This window comes from Equus caballus, chromosome 3 (genome assembly GCF_041296265.1).
Source record: "Equus caballus isolate H_3958 breed thoroughbred chromosome 3, TB-T2T, whole genome shotgun sequence".
Lineage (NCBI taxonomy): Eukaryota > Metazoa > Chordata > Mammalia > Perissodactyla > Equidae > Equus > Equus caballus.
In genome coordinates, this window is record NC_091686.1 from 48,329,194 (window position 1) to 48,354,204 (window position 25,011).

Here is a 25,011-nt window from a genome sequence, read left to right on the forward strand (position 1 = left end):
GCACCAGTTTGCATTCCCACCGACAATGTATGAAGGTTATCTTTTCTCCACATCCTCTCCAACATTTGTTATTTTTTGTTTTGGTGATTATAGCCATTCTAATGTGTGTATGATGACATCTCAGTGTAGTTTTGCTTTGCATTTCCCTGATGATTAGTGATGATGGACATCTTTTCATGTGCCTATTGGCCATCTGTAGATCTTCTTTGAAAAAATGTCTGTTCATATCTTCTGCCCACTTTTAGATCAGGTTGTTTGTTTTATTGTTGTAGAGTTGTGTGAGTTCTTTAAATATTTTGGGGATTAACTCCTTGTCAGATACATGATTTGCAAATATGTTCTGCAAGTTGGTGGGTTGTCTTTTTGTTTTGTTCCTGGTTTTCTTTACCTTGTAGAATCTCTTTAGTCTGATGAAGTCCCACTTTTTTATTTTTTCTTTGGTTTCCCCTGTCCAAGTAGATATGATATTTGAAAAGATGCTGCTAAGACAAATGTCAAAGAGTGTACTGGTCTACTGCCTATATTTTCTTCTAGGAGTTTTATGGTTTCACATCTTACCCTGAAGTCTTTGATCCATCTTGAGTTAATTTTTCTGTGTGGTGAAAGATAATGGTCTAATTTCACTCTTTGGCATGTGGCTATCCAGTTTTCCTGAAACCATTTATTGAAGAGATTGTCCTTTCTCCATTGTATGCTCTTACTCCTTTGTTGAAGGTTAGCTGTCCACAGATGTGTGGCTTTATTTCTGGGCTTTCAATTCTGTTCCATTGACCTTTGTGTCTGTTTTTGTGAAGATACCATGCTGTTTTGATTACTATAGCTTTGTAGTATATTTTGAAGTCAGGGATTGTGATGTCTCCAACTTTGTTATGTTTCTCAGGATTGTTGTAGGTATTCGGGGTCTTTTGTGGCCCCATATGAATTCTAAAGTTCTTTGTTCTATTTCTGTGAAGAATGTCATTGGGATTCTGATTGGGATTGCAGTGAATCTGTAGATTGCTTTAGGTAGTATGGACATTTTAATTATATTTATTCTTCCAATCTATGTGCATGGAATATCTTTCCATTTCTTTATGTCATCATCGATTTCTTTCAATAACGTCTTGTAGTTTTCATTGTATAGGTCTTTCACCTCCTTGGTTAAATTTATTTCCTATATATTTTTTCCTTTTTGTTGAGGTTGTAAATTGGATTGTATTCTTGAGTTCTCTTTCTGTTAATTCCTTATGAGAGAATAGAAGTGCAACTGATTTTTGTAAGCTGATTTTGTACCCTGCAACGCTGCTGTAGTTGTTTATTATTTCTAGTACTTTTCCAATGGATTCTTCAGGGTTTTCTCCATATAGAATTATGTCATCTGCAAATAGCAAGAGTTTCTCTTAGTCATTGCGTATTGGGATTCCTTCTATTTCTTTTTCTTGCCCAATTGCTTTGGCCAAAACCTCTAGTACTATGTTGAATAACAGTGTCAAGAGTGGATATCCTTGTCTTGTTCTTATTCTTATTCTCAGAGGGATCACTTTCAGTTTTCCCCATTGAGTATGATGCTGACTGTGGGTTTTTAATGATGAGGTACTTTCATTCTATACCCACAATATTGAGAGTTTTTATCATAAATGGATGTTTGATCTTGCCAAATACTTTCTCTGCATCTAGTGAGATGATCATGTGGTTTTTATTCCTCAATTTTTTAATGTGGTGCATCACATTGATTTATTTGTGCATGCTGAACCATCCCTCCATTCTTTGTATAAGTCACACTTGATCATGGTATATGAACTTTTTATTGTATTGCTGTATTGGGTTTGCCAATATTTTGTTGAGTTTTGCGTTGATGTTCATCAGTGATATTTGCCTGTAATTTTCCTTCTTTGTGTTGACCTTGTCTGGTCTTGGGATCAGAGTGATGTTGGCCTCATAAAATGTTTGGTCTTATTTTTTAATCCATCTTTCCACTCTGTATCTTTAGATTGGAAAATTCAATTTTTACATTTAGAGTGATTATTGATTTATGATATATGAGCCATTTAATGTTGCCACATTATCACTCATTTTCCAGTTGTTCTGTATTTCCCTTGTTTCTTGTTATTCCTTTGTATTCTTGTTATTGTTTCTTGTTGTTATTTCAGACTACCAACTCAATTTGGTAGTTCTCTATGATGATTTTCTCAGTTTTCTCTTTATGATTTGTATCTCTGTTCTGGTTATTTGTTTAGTGGGTACTATGAGCTTTGTATAAAAAATCTCATAGATGAGATAGTGCATTTTCTGATAGCCTCTTATTTCCATAGTCTAAGCCAATTCCTCCCTTTCCTCTTCCCCTTCTAAGTTGCTTTTGTTATATGTTATTCCATCTTGTGTTGTGAGTTTGTGGTTAAAATGACAAAATTATATTAATTTTTCATGTTTTCCGTTTCTTTACCTTTAATGTTATAATTAAGTGTTTGCTAACCTGTTCTGATAGCTGCAATTTTCTGAGTTTGTCTACCTATGTATCTCTTGCTCAAGGCTTTGTAAACACTTTCTTTTTTTTTCAGGTATGAGGACCTTCTTGATCATTTCTTGGGGGGGGGGGTTGTCTTGTGGTGATCAACTCCCTCAGCTTTCATTTATCTGGGAAAGTTTTTATTTCTCTACCATATCTCAAGGATATTTTTGCTAGATAGACTATTCTTGGCTTAAAGATTTTGTCTTTCAGAATTTTGAAGATATCATTCCACTCTCTCCTAGCCTGCAAGATTTCTGCTGGGAAATCTGAAAGCATGATAGGGGTTCCTTTGTAAGTTATTTTCCTCTGGCTTGATGCCCTTTTGAATATTTTAATTAATTAATTAATATTAATTAATTAATATTTTTAATATTTTTTCCTTGTCATTTACTTTTGCCAGTTTTACTACTATATGCCTTAGAGAAGGTCTTTTTCCTGTGATATAATTAGGTGTTACAAAAGCTTCTTTTACTTGTATTTCCAGCTCCTTCCCCAGATCTGAGGTGTTCTCAGCTATCATTTCTTTGAACAAGCTCTATGCTCCTTTCTCCCTCTCTTCTCTCTCTGTAATACCTATAGTCCTCATGGTGCATTTCCTAATTGAGTCAGATATTTCTGGGAGAATTTTTTCACTTAGTTTTAGTCTTAGTTCTCACTCTTCCTCCATCTGAAGCATTTCTATATTTCTTTCCTCCAGACTACTAATTCTGTCCCCCATAATATCAGCTCTCTTATTCAGGGAGTCCAGAGTTTTCTTTATCTCATCCATTGTGTTTTTCATCTCCAACACTTCTGATTGGTTTTTCTTTATAGTTTCAATCTCTTGTGAAGAATTCCCTCTGTTCATTAATTTTGTTCCTGATTTCACTGAACTGTCTACCTTTATTTTCTTGTAACTTGTTGAGTTTTTTTTATGATAGCTATTTTGAATTCTTTGCCATTTCAATTGAAAATTTCTGTGCCTTCAGCATTGATCTCCAGATCTTTGTCATTTTCCTCATGATCTGGAGTGTTAATATATTTCTTCACACTATTTGATGGCCAGTATTTGTGCCTTCACATTGTGATAGTATCTGGTTGCAGGTCCTAGATGCTGCCACTGTGGGTGAGGGTCAAGATCAGTGTATTCTGAGCCTACCATGATCCCTGGTGTCTGTGTCCATCCTTAGAATCTATTCTCACAGGGCCCATCGTGATCACCAGCTAGTTCACTCATAGCTGCTGCTTTTCTAACATATGTGTGGGTGCTCTGGCCAACTGGCTGAGCTAGAGTGCCAGGCAGGTGGAGGGTTGCTTTGTTTCTTGTGCATGATCCCAGGGGCATTCTCACTCTTCCCTTGCTATATGCTCTTCTGGGGTGCTGACTTGATAAAGACATCCCTGCAGAAGCTTAGCCACCTCTGTATGTGGCTTTCCCATGGGCTGTGAGGGAACTTGGAGAGTGAAGGTCTTCCTGCCACCTCTCCCCTCTTTCTCGGAGCCACATGCATTCCTGTGCCCCAGGTCACTGCCATTGGGAGAGGGAGAGGAGATCCCCTTACCCATTTCCACTTCCTCCCAGGGGATCCAGCACCTTCACCTTCAGACATATGGCTGTGTGGATCTCTTAGATGTCTTTTGTGTTTTATGAATGTCCTCTCTTGGTTTATGAATGTCCTTTTCATTGTATCTCAGTGGGGAGAGTCTCAGAGAAGGGATCATTCTGCCATGATCCTGATCTCACTCAAATATTATATATTTTAAGAGATTTACCCAAAATAATTAAGTGGGGCATTTACTACTTGATGTATGCAAGAAATTTTCTATATTTTAGAAGACTTCTGAATTATTCTTGAGGAGCCGTTTTAGTATACAGAATTTTCAAATCAGAATTTGTACATGGAGAAGATTCTTAACACTCTGTCAGTAACATGTTTTGAGTGTCTCAGAGGAAATTTTTATTTACAAATAGCAGTATATGTCACTACTATCACTATTAGGAGCTTCCTTTCATAACATTTAAATGCTTCTTTATGTTAAAAATATTATAAAATTAAATGAATTTAAACCAAACTGCATATATTTGTTTTAGGTAGAAATGAATTCTCAAGATAATAACTTTATATGTCCATATATTGTTTACTTATTCACATCAATTTTATATTTTGTTCAACTTCATTTTAATAAATATCCCTCACATCTCCAAGAAGTTATTAATTACCACTGTATTGGTAACCTTACATTTGAATGGCACTAACTCCAGTACCGTTCCAGATATATAAATTTAAATTGTTCAATGGAAGTATTTGCAAAATTGAATATTAATTAAATCAGAAAATTGCTATCAGTAATATTCATTTTAATGAGTTATTTATCCATGCATAACTCAGAATTAAGTGCACATACATATAAATACAACTCAGAATGACAGACCCTTGCATCAGGGACAATTTCCAACTATAAGTTCTATCCTCCACCCACCTGTGTAGTTTCTGTCATCCCAAGTGAGAATAACTTGATAGAATGACCTCTATTACCCGAAATGTCAGCTACTCTGAAAGTTATGTGCTTCCCACTTTCCATACTTGTGACTCTTGACCCATAGCTGTTGTGAGAGGCCTCTAGATTATTTTGTAAATTCAGATTTGAATGTTTATATATGATATAAGAAATAAAAATATTCTATGACAGCATAATCTTTGGAAATATGTAGGACGGATCATCAATCTTATAGGAGGGTTTTTTTTTTTTTCCGTTTTTTCTTTCCCTAAAACATTACCTGAGCCATGCCATTGTGTATTATGTTAGTTAACAAGATTTGTTTCTTATCATTGAAAATAGATTTTAAAAAATTAGGCATTATAATTCAAATTCAAAGGCTTTATTTTTTCTTCTAATTTAAAAAATATGCATATATAGAATTTGGGTCACATTTCAAGGTGTGGTATGATGAATCTTGCCTTTCACTCTGAGCATATATAATTTAGTGATACAACTGTTGAAAGAGATGACTGTAAAAACTAACCAAAGTAAAAAATAACTCCAGATTTTCCAAGGAATCAAGGCTTTTGAGAGTTTGTTATGGTCATTAAACTGGTAAGTTTTAGAGTCAAGACTAAACTGGGTTTTAAACACCTTGCACAGCAATTTCTTGAATACATCAAATCTAAGTCTTGACACTCTTTTTCTCAAGGTTAATATACTAACCTTTTTGGATGATATGAATGCTACTATCTTTGCATTCTAAAATTATATCTTTTTTTCAGACCCAAATAAGTAATAGTTCATTGAAAAACCTTTTTGGCACATAAATACTCCCAGCAGGGTCTGAGTTAACATCCCCTAATCAAACATATTAGCATTTCTTCAGCAAATTATATGAATAATTAGATTGTATTGGATTAATATAGATTAAAAATAATACCTCTTGCCAAAAATTCAGTTTTTCTTTTGCCACCAGTGAGTTATCTGCAATCATACAGAAGTAATGTGGACTTCCAGGAATTTTTTGGATTTCAATATTATCAATAATGGATCAAGATGGTATTCCAAATTTCTGTAAGACTTGACCATCCCTGAATAATGAATTTGTCTCTAAGGAGGAACTTTGACATTGATGACAATCTAGATGCTTCTTAGACTGCTATAAATAGCTGCACTTATTGGGCTGCACTGAAACCCATGGGAATTCTCTTTATACAGTGTTCCCTAAATAAGTTTATAAGCAACATGTCTCAGTCCTAGGATTTTGGTTCTTTCTACAAAAGTAAAAAGTTATTTTTAACACAAGAAACATTTGATTTTCCCTTGCATCTCTAGTGACTCAAGCACAGAGAAGCAAAGTTCATTATTACAGTACAGAGTGAAAACAAGCCTGGAAAGTTCAAGTAAGTTAGACATGTTTCTATTGATTACAACACTACTGACAGTAAAGTGGGATAGATAAATGCCAGAAAGTTGAAATTAGTTTGAAATTATCTCTCTACAGACTGGGCCCTTTGGAGAAAGCAGTGGATAAATTACGTCATATTTTAATAAACTTCAAGTTCAAAACTATGAATGTATAATGCATACGTGTCCTAAAAGAAAACACAATAATAGTTATTTATATACTTCTATTCTTTAGAAACATTTAGCAGATATTCTAAGGAAAATTGCAAGACATGCCTTACCGTTGCCATAGTAGCAGAGTCAATATGTTTTGAATGCAGTGACCAGAAACTTGTTTTGAAAAAGAAAGAAAACATGTAACCTTGGTATGCCTATGGAGCACAACGCCCAGTAGAAATTTCTGTGATGATGCAAATATGGTAGCCACTAGCCACATGTTGGTGTTGAGCATTTGCAATGTGGCTCCTACAACTGAGGAACTGAGTTTTTAATTTAATCTGATTTTGATTAATTTAAATTTATATGTAAGTAGACACATGGAACTAGTGACTGCCCTGTTTGACATTGTAGATATAGAATTTAAAATGTTTTAAACATATGAGCTTTTTCCTACAATGTTAAGGTTATCATCTTTCTGAATAGACCTATTTTGAAAATAATAACAATCCTAGTTCATTACCTGATATATATTAGATCTGATGAAAATATTGTTCTGATGTCCAACCACAGTATGTAATTCATGTCATACTAAATAGCTGGGTGAGGTGGTGATGTACCCCAGTATAGACATGTCTTAGTTATGGAAGTCTCAGCTACATCAGTCCTCCTCAAACTTGAGAGTATACAAGAATCAGATGAAAAACTTGCTAAAATAGAGACTTGTATTTGGTAGGACTGGGATGGTACCCAAACATTACATTTCTAACAAGCTCCAAGTGATGCTGCTAGTGGTGCTTCATGGACCACAGTTTGATTAGCACTCAGTGATTACTTAGTGCAGTGGTCCTCCAAGTGCAGACCCTGGACCAGCACCTTCACCATAGAATTGCTTGGGTACTTGGCAGAAATGCACATTCTCAGAATTTACCCCAGATACTTTAAATCAGAAACTCTAGTGATGAGCATAGTGTTTGAACAAGCCCTCCAGATGAATCTGATTCATGCTGTAGTTTGAAAACCACTGGATCAGTGGATTGGGATGACCTAAGAAGCTGGCAAACATGACTGACTAAGGCAGATATGGTTATATTTCTTACTCTGATTCACTAAAAATCAATCCATTGCCTTACATTCATTTAATAAACTACAATTTATATTAGGCAAACAGAGAAATAACCAATTTTTATAGAAATTTATGTTATTGTGATGAGATGGTGAGTTTTTCTCGATCTCATAAGATGGTTAAAATATAAAATATGCACTATAAACTATGAACTAATGAATTTTAATATGCACTAATCTTGATATGTTAACATAAAGATGATAGTCTCCCCAATGTTTTCTGGAGGATTTCAAAAGGATCTGCTTCCCTCTCTCTTCCTTCTGTGCTGTTAAAATTAAAACACTTGCATCTGGAGACTGCGTCAATCTCAGAAAGATTTACTTTAGAATGGAAACAGGATAATTCTCTCTACTCAATATCCTGTTTTGGCAAAAATGTTAAGAAACATGTTCTCTCAGACAACACTCCTGAATACAAATCAACATATACATTTTGGGGGCATTTTGGCAGAACCTATTAAACTAAAAATGTGCTAGAAAATCACTTGTGCTATACATGAAGAATGTATTGTATGTAGTAGCAAAAAGTTGGAAACAACCAAAATCTCCATCCTGAAGAAACTAGCAAAATAAATTATGCTGAATCTGCTTATGGAATACTGTGCAGTAGTTAAAAATAAGGTAGACATACATAATTGTCATGAAAAGATGTTTAAGACATATAATGTATGTGGAGGCATTGCAGAAATGGATAGTATATCACGCTGTATGTAAAAAACAAAAAAAAATTGTAAAAATAATGGATTGATCTTTGCTTTGTTTGTTATATATAGAATAATTTCTGAAATCAAATTGCTAACAGTGGTTTGCTATACAGGCTGAACTGGGTTTGAGGAAAAACAGTCAACAGAGAATTTCTTTGCACTTTTAATTTTATAAAAGGAAAATTTATTCACAAAGTCATAAAATTAATACTCGTGCTTTAAAAAATAATAAAAATACACAAAGTCGACGTCGTGGTATTATTTAGAGAGGTACATATCCATAAATATCAATTCACAAACATTTTACTACCTTTAATTTCTGAGACTATGCATTTTATGTTTCATAGTTTAGGAATTCCGTCTTCTGTATTAGGTTAGAAATAACTTCCATTGTTAATATTATCATATCTTTGTATATGTCTCAGGTAATAGATACAATGGTTACATCTATTCAATTTTAATATATAAACCATATTTAGAGGACCAAAATTTAAAACTAGAGGTCAATATAAGATTTGGTTCTTGCTAATCTCCTATATAAGCAAAGCTCCTTTTAAATATAATATCTTTTAAAATATAATTATACTATACTATAATAATATAATTATAAGACTAACCCTTAAAATTTAGCAAAATGTAGGCATACATAATTGCAATAATCCCAGACACATTTACTTATCTGCAGCCTATAGACTAGCTTGTTTTTTTCCACTGAGGACGTTAGCCCTGAGCCCACATCTGTGCCCATCCTCCTCTATCTTATATGTAACGCCTGCCACAGCACGGCTTGATAAGCGATGCATAGGTCCACACCTGGGATCTGAACCGGCAAAGCCCTGCTGCCAAAGCAGAGCACACAAACTTAACTGCTATGCCTTGGGTGGACCCTTAAATCTTTGTATAATTTAAGTGAATTCTTTTCCAAGATTTTTTGCATTTTAAGACAAATGTAATTAAATTTTCTGTTTAAAAAGTTATTAATTATAAAAAAAAACTATCTGAGTAAGACAGGCTACTGCTGTCAGATTTTATCTTGTACATTACGGTTCACTTTACCTTTCTATCATGCCTAGGCTGAATTCCTCATTATCCTACCAATTAGGTGCCCAGAGTCCAAGTATATTTGTCCCAGTGTGTCATACACTGAATGTGCACATAGAGGTTTGTGCAACGTAGGAATAGACAAATTTAGGAGGAAAATCCTCTCTGTTTTCCAAAAAATTATTCTTGACACTTTTTTTTAAATGTTGCATAACATCTGTGGTTAATACTGCCATTTCAATATTGAAATTAATCTTAACAGTACTTAAATTAACTGTGATGATCAGTTTTATGTGTCAACTTGGCTAGGCCAGAGGACCTAGTTACTCAACCAAACACTAAACTAAGTGTGGCTGTGAAGCTATGTTGTAGATGTGGTTAACATTTATAATCTGCCAACTGTGTGAAGGAGATTATCCTTAATCTGCAGGTGGCTGATCTAATTGGTAGGAAGGCATCAGGAGCAGAACTGAGGCTTCCCTGGGGAGAAGTCCCACCTGTGGACTGCAGTACCCACTCCTGCCTGAAAGTTCCCAGCCTGTCTTTCCTAAATACGTGGAAGGGTTTTGGAATTAGAGAATGGCAGAGAATGGAAGTAACTTGAGGCACATGTTAGAAAAAGCCTAGATAACCTTGAACAGAACATTAACAGAAATATGGACATTAAAAGTGCTTCTGGTGACCTCTCAGAAGGAAGTGAGGAGCAGAGTAAGGAAAGTCTCTACTGTCTTAGTGAATCCATATGCTGTCATGAACAGAATGTTGGTAGAACTATGAACATTAAAGGGCTCAGAAAAAAAATGAGCATGTTACTGAAACTGGAGGAAAGTTGATCATTGCTATATAGTGGCAGAAAACTTTAATAATCCACGTTTTAGAATTGTGTGGAAGGCAGAACTTGTAAGCAATGAACTTGGGAATTTAGCTGAGGAGATTCCCAAGCAAAGAATTTGATGTGTGATATGGTTTCTTCTTGCTGTTTACAGTAAAATGCAAGAGGAAGGGTGTAAATTGAAGAATGAATTTGTGGTATAATAAGAAAGATATATGCTTTCAGTTCCTGGCACAGAACTCCTAAAACCCTTGGAATTTCCTGAGTGAAAAGAGTGATAGGATTGTCTTTTTTCCAATAAGGTGAAGCTTGGTAGGCCCCTAGAGAGCTTCAAGATGGAGACTGGTTGCCAGAAAGTCTTGATTAGAAGCTTGGAACTTTCATCCTCACACCTCCACCTCCAGGGAGGACATAGGGGCTGGAGAATAAGTTAGTCATCAATAACACAATCATGCCTGTGTAATTAAACCTTGATAGAAAACTTCAAACAGTGGGGCTTGGGGACCCTCTGAGTTGGCAAATACATCCATGTGCTGGCAGAGTGGTACACTCCAACCCCACGGAGACAGAGTCTCCCACACTTGGGACCCTTCTGGACCATGCTTTATGTACCTCTTCATCTGGCTGTTGATTTGTATCCTTTATAATAAACTGTAGTAGTAAGAATATAGTTTTCTTGCGTTGTGAGTCATTCTAGCAAATTATTCAAAACTGAGGGAGTTAGTTTTGGGAACCTCCAACTTGGTAGTGAAGTTGGACAGAAGTCAATCTGGGGCTTATACTTGTGACTCGCATCTGAAATGAGGGATGAGCCCTTAAATCTTTGGGGTCTGACCCTAATTCCAGACAGCATCAGTGTTGAGTTGAATAGTAGGACAGTCAGTCAGTTTGGGAGAATCAGAGAATTTGTCAGTGTGAGGAAAAACCCTCTCAGAAGTGTTAAACAAAAAGGAACTAGCACTTGATGATTTGGTAAATTCTCAGCCTATTCAGATTGCAAAAACATGCAAAAATTAGAAGATTCACTATTTGAAAAGCATCTTCTGGAGAGAAGTCCAACTATGTGGCTGGACTATCTTCTGCTGAAGAAATTAGGCATATGACTCATACCTAATTTAACCATCTCCATGGAATCCAGGACTATAGATGAGATTTTCCAGGAAACATCATTAGAAGGAGACCCATCAATGTTTTGAGAATACCATGTCAATATACACATAGCCAACTTGGACTGAAAGAGACAGAAACAGGACAAAATGAAGGAAAGCTGTCAGAATTTGAGGATTCCAGAGACAGGAAACAGGATGATGGACCTACTCAGCTGCAGATGTGTACTATGAGAAGAGCCTTAGGCCTAGAGGATTAAGCTGTGGATGCAGTGGGCTGGCAGACCTGTCGACCCAGAGGATAGAACCAGATACTAGATGATGGAGCCTCAAGTCACAGGGGATTATTCTTAGGCCTTGAAACCTAGTGGAATTTGCCCGCTGGATTTCAAACTTTCTTGGGACTGATGACCCCTTTGTTCCTTCCATGTTCTACTTTTGGAATGGGAATAACTCCAATGATTGTCTTAATTCTCTCCTACCATTGTATTTTGCAAGTTGATAATTTGTTTCTAGTCTTATAGGTCCAAAGATGGAGAATAACTTTGCTTAAGAATGGATCATATCCAGAGCCCTATTCGTATCTGATTTACATGAGGAGATTTGGGAGTTTTGAACTAATAATATTTAGACGAGAGTTTGGACTTAGTGTTTATTCTTTAACGTGATGAGTATTTGGGGGATGTTGGGTTGGAGTGAATGCATTTTGTGTGTGGGAGGGACTTGAATTTTGGTTGACAGGGCAGATTGTAATGGACTAGATGGTGGCTCCCCAAAAGATATGTTTACATTCTAATCTCTGGAAGGTGTGATTATTATCTTGCATATGTGATAAGTTAAGGATCTTGAGAGGAAGTGGTTACCCTGGATTATACTATAATATACCCTGGATTATACTACTGGACCTTAAATGCAATCACATGTATCCTCATAACACAGGCGGGAAATTAGACTAAGAAACACAGAGGAAGACAGACGCAGAGAAAAGGAGCAGGCAACATGACTGTGAATGCGAGATTAGAGGGATGTGACCAAAAGCCAAAGAACACCGAGAGACACCAGAAGCTGGAAAAGGCAAGAAATGGGCTCTCCTCCCAGGGCATTTACCTGTCCACACTGATTGCAGACTTCACATCTCCAAAACTGTGAGAGAATAATTTTCTGTTCTTTTAAGCCAGCCTGTTTGTGGTGATTTGTTATAATAGCCACAGTAAACTAATATGTTAGCTAAATCTAAGTTTACCTCCGTAGAAAGTTGCCATTTTTAGAAGCAGAAAACTAAACAAAAGATTCAAATAAATGCCTTCTCCTCTGCCTTTATGAGTACCACTTATACTCCATTCACAGCTTATCAGGTGGTAACAGAGGGTAGAAGACACTCTGGAAGGGCGCAGGATATTGTGTACATACCCTTGTATTCCCTCCTAAATTGAGAACAGTAAAAACAGCGACAGTATACCAGAATTTGACTAACATTTTCATCATGATTCTCTGGAAATTAAAACCTTTCATCTAACAAAAATAGCTGCCATGTTCTTTAAAATTGTAATCCTTTCTGTTTGATTGACAATTTTTCAAGTTATGTTTTTTCACCACTTTTAGAAAGCCAATCTTAATATTATAAATATGATCCCTTAAAAGGAGGCTCTAAAATGGAGTTCTTTGGGCTGATATTGAGACAACATAGTACATACAGCAGTGCATATGTTTTAAGTAGAGCATGTAAAAAAGATGAAATTTGTAGGAACAAGACAGTGATTCTCAAATTTGTAAAAAGTGGTGGAAAGAATAATAGATTTATGCAGCCTTTTCAAACTGCTCCTGCACTTTGGGGCTCTCATAGATCCCCTTTAGGGAAGCGTCTCTTATTGTCTGCAAGAAAATGAGTGCCACTGTGAGCTTTTTACTAAAGAGATTATGTAATTTTTCTCAGGTATGCTGCACTAGAAAACAAGTATCAGCTACGGTTTAGTGTTCTAAGTCAGCATTGTCTACATAAAAATGTTTGCTAAAATTTTCATCTTTACTGCTAATATATTTGCTATTTTTGCATTTATATAAAATTTGCAGAACATTTGTCATTCCTAGATTGTACAAGTACTCAAAAGAATGATCATTTCCTCCTGTGCAACTGGTTTGCATTTCTGATAACAATTGCATCAGTAAATAAGACTATAGCATTATTGCTTCAACAGTTAAAGTTGCTGTGGTTGCAATACAGAATTCACGGTTTTTCAACCACTACTTCACAGAACACTAGGATTTCACAAGATGCCATCAGGTGTTCTGTGAGAGATCATGAATGCAAAGAAATGATTTTGAACTTTGTGTGATGTACAATGACAGAGTTTAGAGTGATAGACAGCACCTTTAGCAATTCCATTAGCAGTCTTTCGCTCCAAATGGCAGTGCACAGTAGGACACCATATTCATTTGGTTGAGTGTTTTGAGAATGTTCTCAGGTTTTGACATTAGATTGAGGCTAGATATGGGGTTAGGGAGCATTGCAAATTGGTCGGTACTGAACTGAGAAAGAGGAGGATAGTAGGCTGATGATATCAGCCTCTCAGTACTGAATTCTTTCCCTAAACCTTCTCTTAAGCACCACTTTTTAAATTATAGGAGCAAATAAGTCCTACTGGTATCGTAGAAAACCAGAGAAAATGTTTCATTTTGAAGACAAAATGTTTAAGTACCACAAATCAGGAGTCCTTCTGCCAACTTGTTATTATTGGGAATGTTGCAAAAGGTGGATAGTGTAGATTGGAAGAGTTATGAAATTTTAATATATTTTTGATTTTAATTTTAAATTGTTTATCATCCATCTGTTTTATATTTTGTTAATATTTCTGTTTACAAACATGTTTAAGGATCCAGTATGGTGTTTTCTGAACATGAGGTGAGAGATGGAAGAGGATGATTCTAGGCTTGGGTCTATGGATACTTTTGATAAGGTCGGTACGAAACAATTGCAGTCTTCAAAGTCATTTCAAAGTGATTGAACCAAGCAACAAAGGAAAAAACAAAAGCTTCAGCAACAACAACGATAGAAACCTATCTTTACCATGAAAGCTAACATCAAGTATTTGTATACCAGCTAATAACCCAAGTTATCTAATCCCATTGTACATAGGTTGTTGCAAACAATCTGTAAGTGAAGGAACAAGGTGAAAAAGACAACTACAAACCACAGTCACTTGACAAGTTAAGGTGCTAGAAACAGTTCTTGGAATCTGAAACTCAATAAAGCTTTGCTAAAAAACAGTTGCATTCAATGGCAAGTTTCAAGAATCAAGTTACTTAGTAGCAGGAATTATTGCCCCCAAAAGCAAAAGTCACATAGTTGATGTGGCATTAATGATGGGATCATGTAAAATAATGGTGATAAAATACAACGTCAAGATACAGCTACATAAATTGAAGATTCCGCTCCCTATCAATATAAGTTGAAATATTGAAGACATATCACCTGAAACTGAAGAAATTTGAGAGCAATTAATGGAAAAACAATTCATTTCTGATTGATAACTAAATAGATTTCACCATTAGATATCAAGCTCTAGCATTTGCAAAAATTGTAAATGTTGGTGAAATTCATGTTTTCTTGCTGCAAGTTTCTGTCTGAAGCAAGAAAAGACCAAGCTATATTTAATGTTTTGTCTTCATATCTAGAAACTTCTGTTCAGGATGAACAGTATTGGCTTCTTTAATGATGTTATCCCATCAGTGGTGGACTCCATGAGAGATTTTGCCTTGATATAAAATAAAGTCTTGACATTGTCATACTATGCTGCTTTATTCACAGATAAATGCCAGTGTCAAAAATACTTGGAGAGGAAATGAAAGCTAAAATGTCTGGATGATGCTACAAAATGATTGACTTTATTAAAGGATGATCGGTTCCCCTGAGCATGTTTAAAAAAAAAAAAAAAACAGAAAACTATGAAAAGCTAGACACTGAGCATATAAATCTTTTAATACATACATAAATCTAGATTTATCACAGAAAGAGCTCTCACCAAAATGAACTGGAAGTGAATTTCAGTAGTACATTTAGGAAATATTAATTCAAATTTTGTTGAGTGCTTTCAAAATGATACATGGCTGCCCAGACTAACCTAATTTGCAGGCACTGTTTTTTCCCTTGAAAGAGTTGACAAGTCTCTGCCAGGGTCTGGAGTGACAAGATTCTTATACTTTAAAAGAAAACTGAATCTTTGAAAAATGATGCTGAAAACAGAAATCTTTAAATCTTTCTATCTCTGCTTGGGTTTGCCAGTGAAGGAGGGTATCAGCAAATATCATCTCAACTCCACATTAATTAGAGGTGGTATTAATTGCTGGAAGAAAATCTGTTCTGGAAAAGCTTAGTATCCAGAGCCTTTACTAATGTTAAAAGCCTACTAATAATACTGAGGCAGTTAGATGAAGTAACAGAAGAAAATAATTGAAAATCTAGAGAAAAACATAGAAAATGGAAACAGACCAATAGGGTAACATAATGCCTTTAAAATAATATTAATTTATGTCATAAAAAATACAGAAAAGATAGAGAATTTAGCAGATCTGAAATCTACAAAAAAATCAAATTAAAACTCCAAAATTGAAAAATAAAATAAGTGAAATCATACTTCAATAGGCTTTAACTACACACTAGACAGAGCAGAAGAGAGAATTAGTGAAGTAAAAGATAGCTCAGTAGAAAATATCAAGTGGAAGTCTGGAAAGAAAAAAGTAACTGAAAATTTTAAAAAACAGAAAAAGCCATAAAGAGATATATGGTATATAGAAGAAATATCTAATACTCAGATAACTGGTGTCCTACAAATGGAGAAAGAGAGAGTGTGACAACTTATAAACAGAGAGGAAAATATCAGTAGAAAATTAAAAACTGAATTCAGGCATATGAAAAAAAAGACATCATGACAAAGTTGATATAGTCTACAAATTCAAGATAGGTTTAGCATTTAAAAACAAATCAATGTAATTCTCTACATTAACAAAATATGGAAGGAAAATCATATGACCATATCAAAAGATGCCAAAAAACTATTTAACAAAATTCACCAACTATTCATGAATTTTAAAAATAATTGGCACACCAGGAATAGAAGGGAGCTTACTGAATACAATAGAGTGTCTACCAGAAATCCTACCATAAACATCCTATTTAATGGTGATATATTGTAAAATTTCACCATGAAAGTAGGAATGAGATAGAGAAGCTTTCTAACACCACTTCTATTCAGTATTTCATTGGAGGGAGTTCAGTGATGGAAGAAAAAGAGATGAAATGTACAGGGATTGGAAAGAAAGAAGCTATACATTCACTTTATTCAAAGATAACACTATACAGTATATTGAAATTCAAAAGAATATTAGAAAGAGACAATTAGAATTAATATGTGACTTTAGAAATGTCACTGGACTGCATATCGACATACAAAAATCAGTTGTATATTTTACTTACAAAAAACAATTAAATGCAATTTGGAAAAGATATTATTTATCAGAAACTAAAACTAAGAAACTTGTGCAAGACTTCTACACCAGAAAAAATTTAAATAAGATAAATTAAGGAAAATTACTCAATGGAGAACACTCTGTATTGTAAACTTGTCATTTCTCTCTAAGTAAAATTATAGATTCAATACAATCTCAATGAACAGCTCAGCATGTAAGTTGGTGAGCTGATTTCAACTCATGAATAAATGAGATAACCAAGAATAGAGAAGACAATCTTGAGGAAATGGACACTGTTGGAGGATCTAATTGTCATCAAGACTTGTAGTAAAGTCATAGTGATTAAAATAGTGCTGTATTTACTCAAGGATAGACAAATAGACTAATGGAATAGAATAACTCGTACAGAAACTGGCCTCATTTAAGACAACGATGCCTCTGCAATATGGTGAGGAAGGATGCTTCTTTCAATAGATGATGCTGGATTAATTATATACCTGCATAGGAAAACATAAACCTATAAACCTCACACCACATAAAATCAATTCCAGATGGATTTAATCTATTTGACTAATAAAGCAATAATACCTCTGGAATAAAACATATAACATCTTTATGACTTTGGAGAGGCAAATCATTTTTAAACTGGCTCCAAGAAGCACTAGTCATAATGAAAAATATTGATAATTGAACTCCATTAAAATTAGAAAATTTAGTTCATCAAAAGAAACCATTAGGAGGGAGAAAATGCAAGCCACACAGTGAGGTAAGATTTAACTATCCAACAAAGTATTTGTGTCCAGAATAAGCAAATAAATCCTAAATAGCAATAACAAAAGAAGACAACCCAAATTTTATGAAATAAAGTTTGGACTTATTCTTTACAAAAGATGATATCCAAAGGACCAAACCAGCCTATATAAAGAATTTCAACATTAATAGTCATGAAGAAAATAAGGAATAAAGACACAATTTAATGCCACCAGGCACCTACCACAGCAGTGGCAAAAACTAAATAAAATTTTTTTTAAAAGATGATTTCAAGAGTCGGTGAAGATATGGTGCAAATGAAAAATCCATTCACTGCTGGTTGGAATATGAATTGGTACACTGCTTTAGAAAACACTTTTGCAATATTTTCTATATCTGAGCTTATAAATACTCTCTGATCTATTAAATACAGACCAAGAATGTTCATGTCAGTTTTTTCAAAAGCTTCAAACACACAAATGTCCACTAACAGTAGATTAGTAAACTATGGTTATACAGAACGTCATGATACATCTCAAACACTTAATGGTGAGTGAAAGAAGTTAGACACAAAATAATATGTACTATTTGCTTCCATTTATGGAAAGCTCAGCCACAAGCAAACCAAAGTAGTGAATTCCTTTGGGAGGTGCTAATAACTGGGAGAGGATGAAATGGAGACTTCTGGGATGATGGTAATATTTTATATCTTCATCTGGATTATGGCTATATGTTGACTTTGTAAAGTATCATTGAACTGTACAATTTATAGTCTGTGCACTTCCCTAGATATGTACTATACCTCGAGGAGTATTTGAAAGAGTAAATTAAGATTTAAATATATTGCAGAAGGTATTTTGCCCACACACTAAATCATTGTTACAGCCATGCCTATCTTTGGATTCTGTCTTTTCTGTCGATTTGTGAGATTATGCAGGTACAGTTGCTAAATTATTTTATTCATTTTATTTTAGAATAAGTTTAGAATTAGCATGACTATTTCTAGTAAGGTAAAACCATTTGGCATTTTGCTGTGATTATATTTTCAAATTAGACCTCATTGAATTAATATTGAGCTTTCCTAGCTAATAATAGAATATGTATTAACATTTGTTCATCATTTTTTTGGTTTTATGTTCCTCAACAGTGTTATAAAATTTTCGTCTAGAGTTTTTTCTTACTTATTCTAACATTGTTTCTCAATATTTCATCTTTTTATTGCTTTAGTAGATGTTCCTCTACTTTAATTCATATTCTGTAGTGATTTTCTTCTTGGAATATGGGAAAGCTACTTTTTGTAAAAGAAATTAATCTCGTAGGTAGCTACCTGAGCACATCCTCGTATAGTATGAAATAATTTTGTCATTGTTTTCCTTGTGATTTTAGGTATCCAAATCTATCATCTGGAAATTGCAGTAATTTTCTTCCTCTCTATCCAAGTTTCCTACTTCCAATTTCTTGTTTCTACCTTATTTCTTACATTGCATTGCCCACTCTGTTCATAAAAATAATACATATTTTATGGAGCCTTGATGGAGTCAGTGTGATTTTTTAGAATCAATCTTAAAGCAAGAAATGGAGACTAGGATGGCTGACTGAAAGTACCAAATTAGATGTCCATCTTCTGTGGTCTTCTGGCAAGGCGTTATATGGTGAAGAAGAGGGAAGAGGAGAATCATAACCAATATTACGATTATTATAGCACTTTCCATGAGGAGTTGAAATGAATTGTTTAAAAGTGGGCTATTTTCTTTAGAAGCACAAGTGAAGAGTAATCTTGTTCAGAATTTCTGAGTTAGAAGGACATTGTCCGAGGAAACTGAGGCCTGAAAATAAAAGTTTGTTTTTCAAGATCTGAGATTACTCACTGCTAGGGTCAGATTTCCTATCTCCCAAACTGGCACCCAGATAAAAGTTTATTACAAAGCCATTTAATAATCTAAGGACAATTACTTTAGTGTGAATTAAATACATACATTTAGACCAAAAAAGTGAGATTTAAATTATCTTTAAAACAATGGTTTTCTTTTGAAATAATTTTGGCTGATTCTTTCTTGTCCAGAATAAAGTGGGTTTTAGCATCCAATGTGCACATACAGCAATCAGTCAAAAACAAATAGAATATTAGATACACAGAACTATTTCATGTCCTTCTCTACTTTGAATATCTAGTGAAAATTTATCACTGCAAAAGAGTCAAGTTTTCCTTATTTGGAGCCCTACTTTAGGAAATCTTTACAAAGAAAAAACTCTAAAAATTCAAGTAAATGGGTAAATTGCTTTTCGGGATGCCTTATATTTAATTATAAACACAAGTCGTGTTGATGATTGCATTTTTGTTTTCTTCTTTTGTTTTTCTTTCATCTTTATCAAATTCTGAAAAAGATGAAGTAGACTCACTAAAATGAGCATTAGTCATCAATACCCATTAACATATCTGAACTTGGTTTTCAAGAATAAGAGATTTATAGGAGAAATACATCAGGCTTTACTAATTAGCAAAACTACGTTTGCACTTTGAACACAAAAATCTGTAAAGTCAAGTAATACAAAACAAAACTCAGTCAAATTAACATCATTATGCATATTTGTCAGTTTTAAAAGTAAGGCGAGATTGTTGAGATTCTGGGTAGAGCTAATGGGCAACCTCCCTTGCAGACATCCCATAACTACAGACCGTGCCTCCTTTGTGTTCCTAAGATAGTGAAATTGTCAGCATCCCCTTTCTCTTACCAAAATGTCCTTATGTGTTTGCACCTGTGAGAGGTAGATAATCAATTTCAATTTCTCCCTTCATCCCTTAATTTTTTTGACCTGGAAATTTACCATTAATTAAGAATTGTGTACATACGTTGACATTTAACAAGCAATGGATCAATGCTACTGTAAGGTGTGTATATCAGAGTCAGGCTGTTTCCGTTCATAAGCAGTTCAGTCATTTTGACTAAAATGCTTTACTTAATGGATGACTTAGTAGTCAAAATGGTGAATTACTATGTGCTTGTTTTAATTGTCTTGATTCTCAAATGCCAGAGAGGTGAAATAAATGAAAGCAGATGGATGAAAGCAATAAATATTAGGGAGTGGTAGGGACCGTGGCCAATGAAAGAACAAATAATCTGTATGAAATGTCATTCACTATTTGTGTACTGCAGGTTGTCACCATGGAAGAATGTGAGCAAACTGTTGCCATATCTTCCTGTTTCAAGAGAAGCTGATAATACAGACTTGTGTTTGGATCTAAAATCTCTCTCTGTAAAAAAATGGGTAGGCAAAATAAAACATATTAATAAACCAGATCCAAACCCTAGGCTTTGAATTGGCCATCCCTCTTTTTGATAAATGAGATCAGTATTCAAATGTTCACTCCAATTCAATCAGTGTATATTTATAATCTTAAGACATATAAGACATCTTTGTAAGCTCATAGCTTACATCTTAGTCTGTGAGTGGGTGCAGGTTGTTGCAGAAAACTATCCTTGCCTGGAGACTGATTTTGTCATAAGAACATGAAGGCAGAGACCTAAATACAAGTGTGCACTGCTTGCCTGCCAGGGAGGAAATAAGACAGTCACCCCGGTCAGTACCAGCAGTGAGATAACCTCTCTCTTTTTCATATTCCACCAAAGTATCTTCCAGAGTTTTCAAATATTTCCTAAGAAGCCCTAAATAGAGTGTACCTGTAATGGCAACAGGTGGATTTGGGTGAGGAATCTGATGGGGCTCTCTGTATATGTGCACTTTAAGTCTTATCTTTTCTTTTAAAATAATTTTGGGATTTTCCCCCTCTTTTTCATGACATACCTGTATTTGTTCGCATATAAAATATTTTGAATATTCAAATTACTGTCCCATGGAGACATGCCAGTTTATTTTGTGGCTTTCAAGGGCAGTGGGGGCCTGCACTCTGAGAAGCACTTAGTCTTTCTGGTGGGTTGGACTATTTCATACTGTGACTCCCAAGCCCCAAGCCAATAGAGTAGCCGAGACCAGGATAAGCCATGCAATGTTATTAATATTTTATAGCTCACATCTGCATTTCCATCTTTTTTTTCAAGCTCTGAAGAAAGCCAAATGACTAATCATCAAAAATATATTCCTTCCAGAAATTGGTTACAAGCTGAACAGCAGTGCGTTGCACTTAATAAATGAAGCGTGTTTTCATTTGCCGCACTGTCACATTTGTTAGAGCCAGTGGTGGTGTACCTGCCAGAATTACCTCGTATAAATAAATAAGAGGCTAAAAATTATGCACCTTTGTAAGTTCTTGACCAGTACATAGAAAAAGAGGAGAAATAAATATGAGCAATATTGCCTTTAAAAAAACAGTCTCTAGCAACTATTTCAAAAGGCTAGCAACCTTACTCTGTATTTATTTCAATCCCCTTAGCTATTCTGAATTATTTAAATGATATATATTTATACTGTGTAGAACCCAACTGTGTGTCCAGGCAAATTATAGGACAATATATTTCAGGTAGAAGTCTATTTTCGATGTTCTATTTTTCACAGTAAAAATCTTGAAGCAGCATGGGTCACTGGTCCGAGACTTGTGCCAGTCCTTTTTATTGCAGCATAAAATCTGGAGTCTTCCTCTGTAGTAGGCAGAAGGTGAATAATCTATTAGAGTGTGCACAAAGACTTTCCTTTTTCCTATGACACTTGTATTTCTGTTTTCTATACACATCACTACTCTTATTAGAGACATAATAACATCTAAGTGCCTGTGTGTGTGTGTGTGTATGACAGAACTTCTTAGATGGTGGAATAAAAAATTGTATATATAATAGCAGATAAGAGAAACAGTTCTGCAGTTAAAGTGGGTAGGGAGTGAGAATGCAGAATCTTAACCACCAGACCCCCAGAACCTCAGTCACTCACCCGTAAAATTGTGATAGTGATGTTACCTCGCTTGTGCTGGTGTTTTGAGGCTAGATGAGTTCAATCATGTGAAGTGTTTAGAACTGGGTGGCACACGGTGAAGGGTCAATAAATATTTGTTAACATAATAAATTGCTATCCTACTGAATAGATTTTAATCCGAAGAATTAATATTTGTTTTCATTTAATTTCTCTTGTTCTTTCATTTATACTCCTTTCCAATTTCAAAGAAATTTCTTACATAAAATTTAATTTTCTTTATATATATATATATGCATTACCATTTTTCCCTTAAATAAGTAACTAAATTTCCTCTGATATTAGTAGGTAAAAAAACCCCCCCACATATTCATCTTCGTTTTCTACGTTAAGGCAGAAAAAAAAAGAGTCCCTTTTGTATCATAGGATAGTGAGTGGCAGGGCAGTTACCTCTCCTCAGGTGTGCTCCATCAACGCCTTACCATATAGCAGAGAAGAGACGCATGAGTTGAAATTCACAGAAGACCATTGTCCTCAGCAAGGACATAATACAACATAAAGCAGGGTGGACCATTTGATAATGATTGCACTTGTCAAACCAAGGAGGCTGTTGCTCGAGTGCTATGGCTTAGTGGGAAGCCTTGGAAGTAAAGCCCAATGCCACCTGACCCTGCCGGACTCAGGAACCTTCTACCGGCGGCAGCTCCGCTGCCTGGACCAGGTCACTGCACGGCACCGACGAGCACACCCCAAACTCTAAGGAGAACCTGAGTGTGGGGACAAGGAAATGAGTCAGTGTCTACTGATGTATGGAGGGTGCTCTTAGTATGTGACAAATCTATGCATACTTACCTATGTTCACACAAAACAAGTTGATCTCCAGGTGATACTACTATGGCCCATTTGGTAGGTGTTAAGTTCCAAATCTCAGCATTTTATTATTTTTACAGGTTTTATGGGTCTTTCTCCACTACTATATCTTTCATAAATAAGATATTTGAGACTCTTATGCAAATTAAATAATTACAATGATGGAATTTTTACTGCCCTCTAAGCCACACTTAAGATCTCTGAATATAGTTATGAATGTTTTCCTTTAACTTTTTGGGGGCTGGGGGGCCAGTAAGAGAAACATGTTATTTTTTGAACTTAAAACTAACTTATCATGTTTCATGGCTTTTCTCTTTATATTACTTCTCAACATAGTCCCTTCCCAATATTTATATGAGTTGATTGTTGTTTCACATTATTGCATATTGCTCTAAAAAGTACTTAAAAGAAATCATTCATACTCCATGAAATGTGTACTTTAATTCAAATTGACAAATATATTTGGAGAAATAAAAATTATCAGCAGGATGTGTCTGGTCATGATGGTGCCATTTGCAATATCAATGATTTTTAATCATGTTTATTCATGTTGTTACATGTTGATATAATTGTGCTATCATTTATGTTATATACTTTTCAGCAAAACTGTATGAACAATTTGTATATAGAAAATGGATTAATTTGGGCGGTGTTTCCTTCTATTTGCTTTTGTAACATTCTTGTACATCTCAAGCACTCACACATTTCCTGTGCAAATATTGAAGAAAATATTTAGAGACTATACATGCATGAATTAATGAAAGAGGCAGATCACTTACCCTGTCAGTTACCCTTAAGTAGCGTATTCTTGTTTCTTGGCAGTGGTGAATGGCGTTCCTGCTCTCCATATTCCCCTACCCCTCTTTAGAGTAGGGAAGTAGAAAGAGCCAAAAGTTTCATCAGCTTTAGGAATTTAGGCAAATTTCTTGGTATGGATAAATCTCTTTCTTCCTCTTGTAAAAAAGAAATAATATTCCTTTCTTCTTAGGTTTGCCCTGAGTCTAAAATGAGGGAATGGATATAAAATACACAGCACAGAATAGACAAATGAAATTCTCCCCCTTCTTTCTCATTTCATTGAACCTAGTAATTAACAGTCACAGGAAGATCCCTTAACTATAAATTTAATTGGAGTTGCAATTACAAGGATATGTTGGCCTCTGAAAGAGAAATTGATGCTTAATGAAGGTCATTCTTCCTGGAGTGGCTAGAACTGCATGGAGATTAGCCGCTTCAGAGCCTGGGTGGGATACTGGCACACAGGTTCTCGCAGAGGCGAACTGCCTGGCATTTAGGGATTGTGACGCCAAAAAACTATAGATCAATAGTAGATTTTAGAAATGCTTTGGAGAAAACTAATTACAGTTTTTAAATGATAGACAAAAGGGAAAGAGAACATTCCTTTTTGGTTGTAAATTTTAGTAACTGAATAAATAAAGTTTACAACAACAATGGCAAAATTAAATTAAGTGTACTCTGACTTTCTCAAAAGTTACACTGGTTTTTAGAAGAGAACTCCATGAATTCACATCATTCAGGACTACAAATGTTAGTGTGAGTAAACTAAAAGAATGAAACTTATCCTATCTAAGCCAGGTACAGCCACAAGACCCACTACGCATTATCAGGTTCAGTTAAACAGCCAGGTAGTAGGGCAGTACCTGGAATCGTGATGTGTATTCCAATAAAAAACTCAATATTTAAAAACTATTATTATATATGAGGAGAATGAGGGAGGGGGAATAA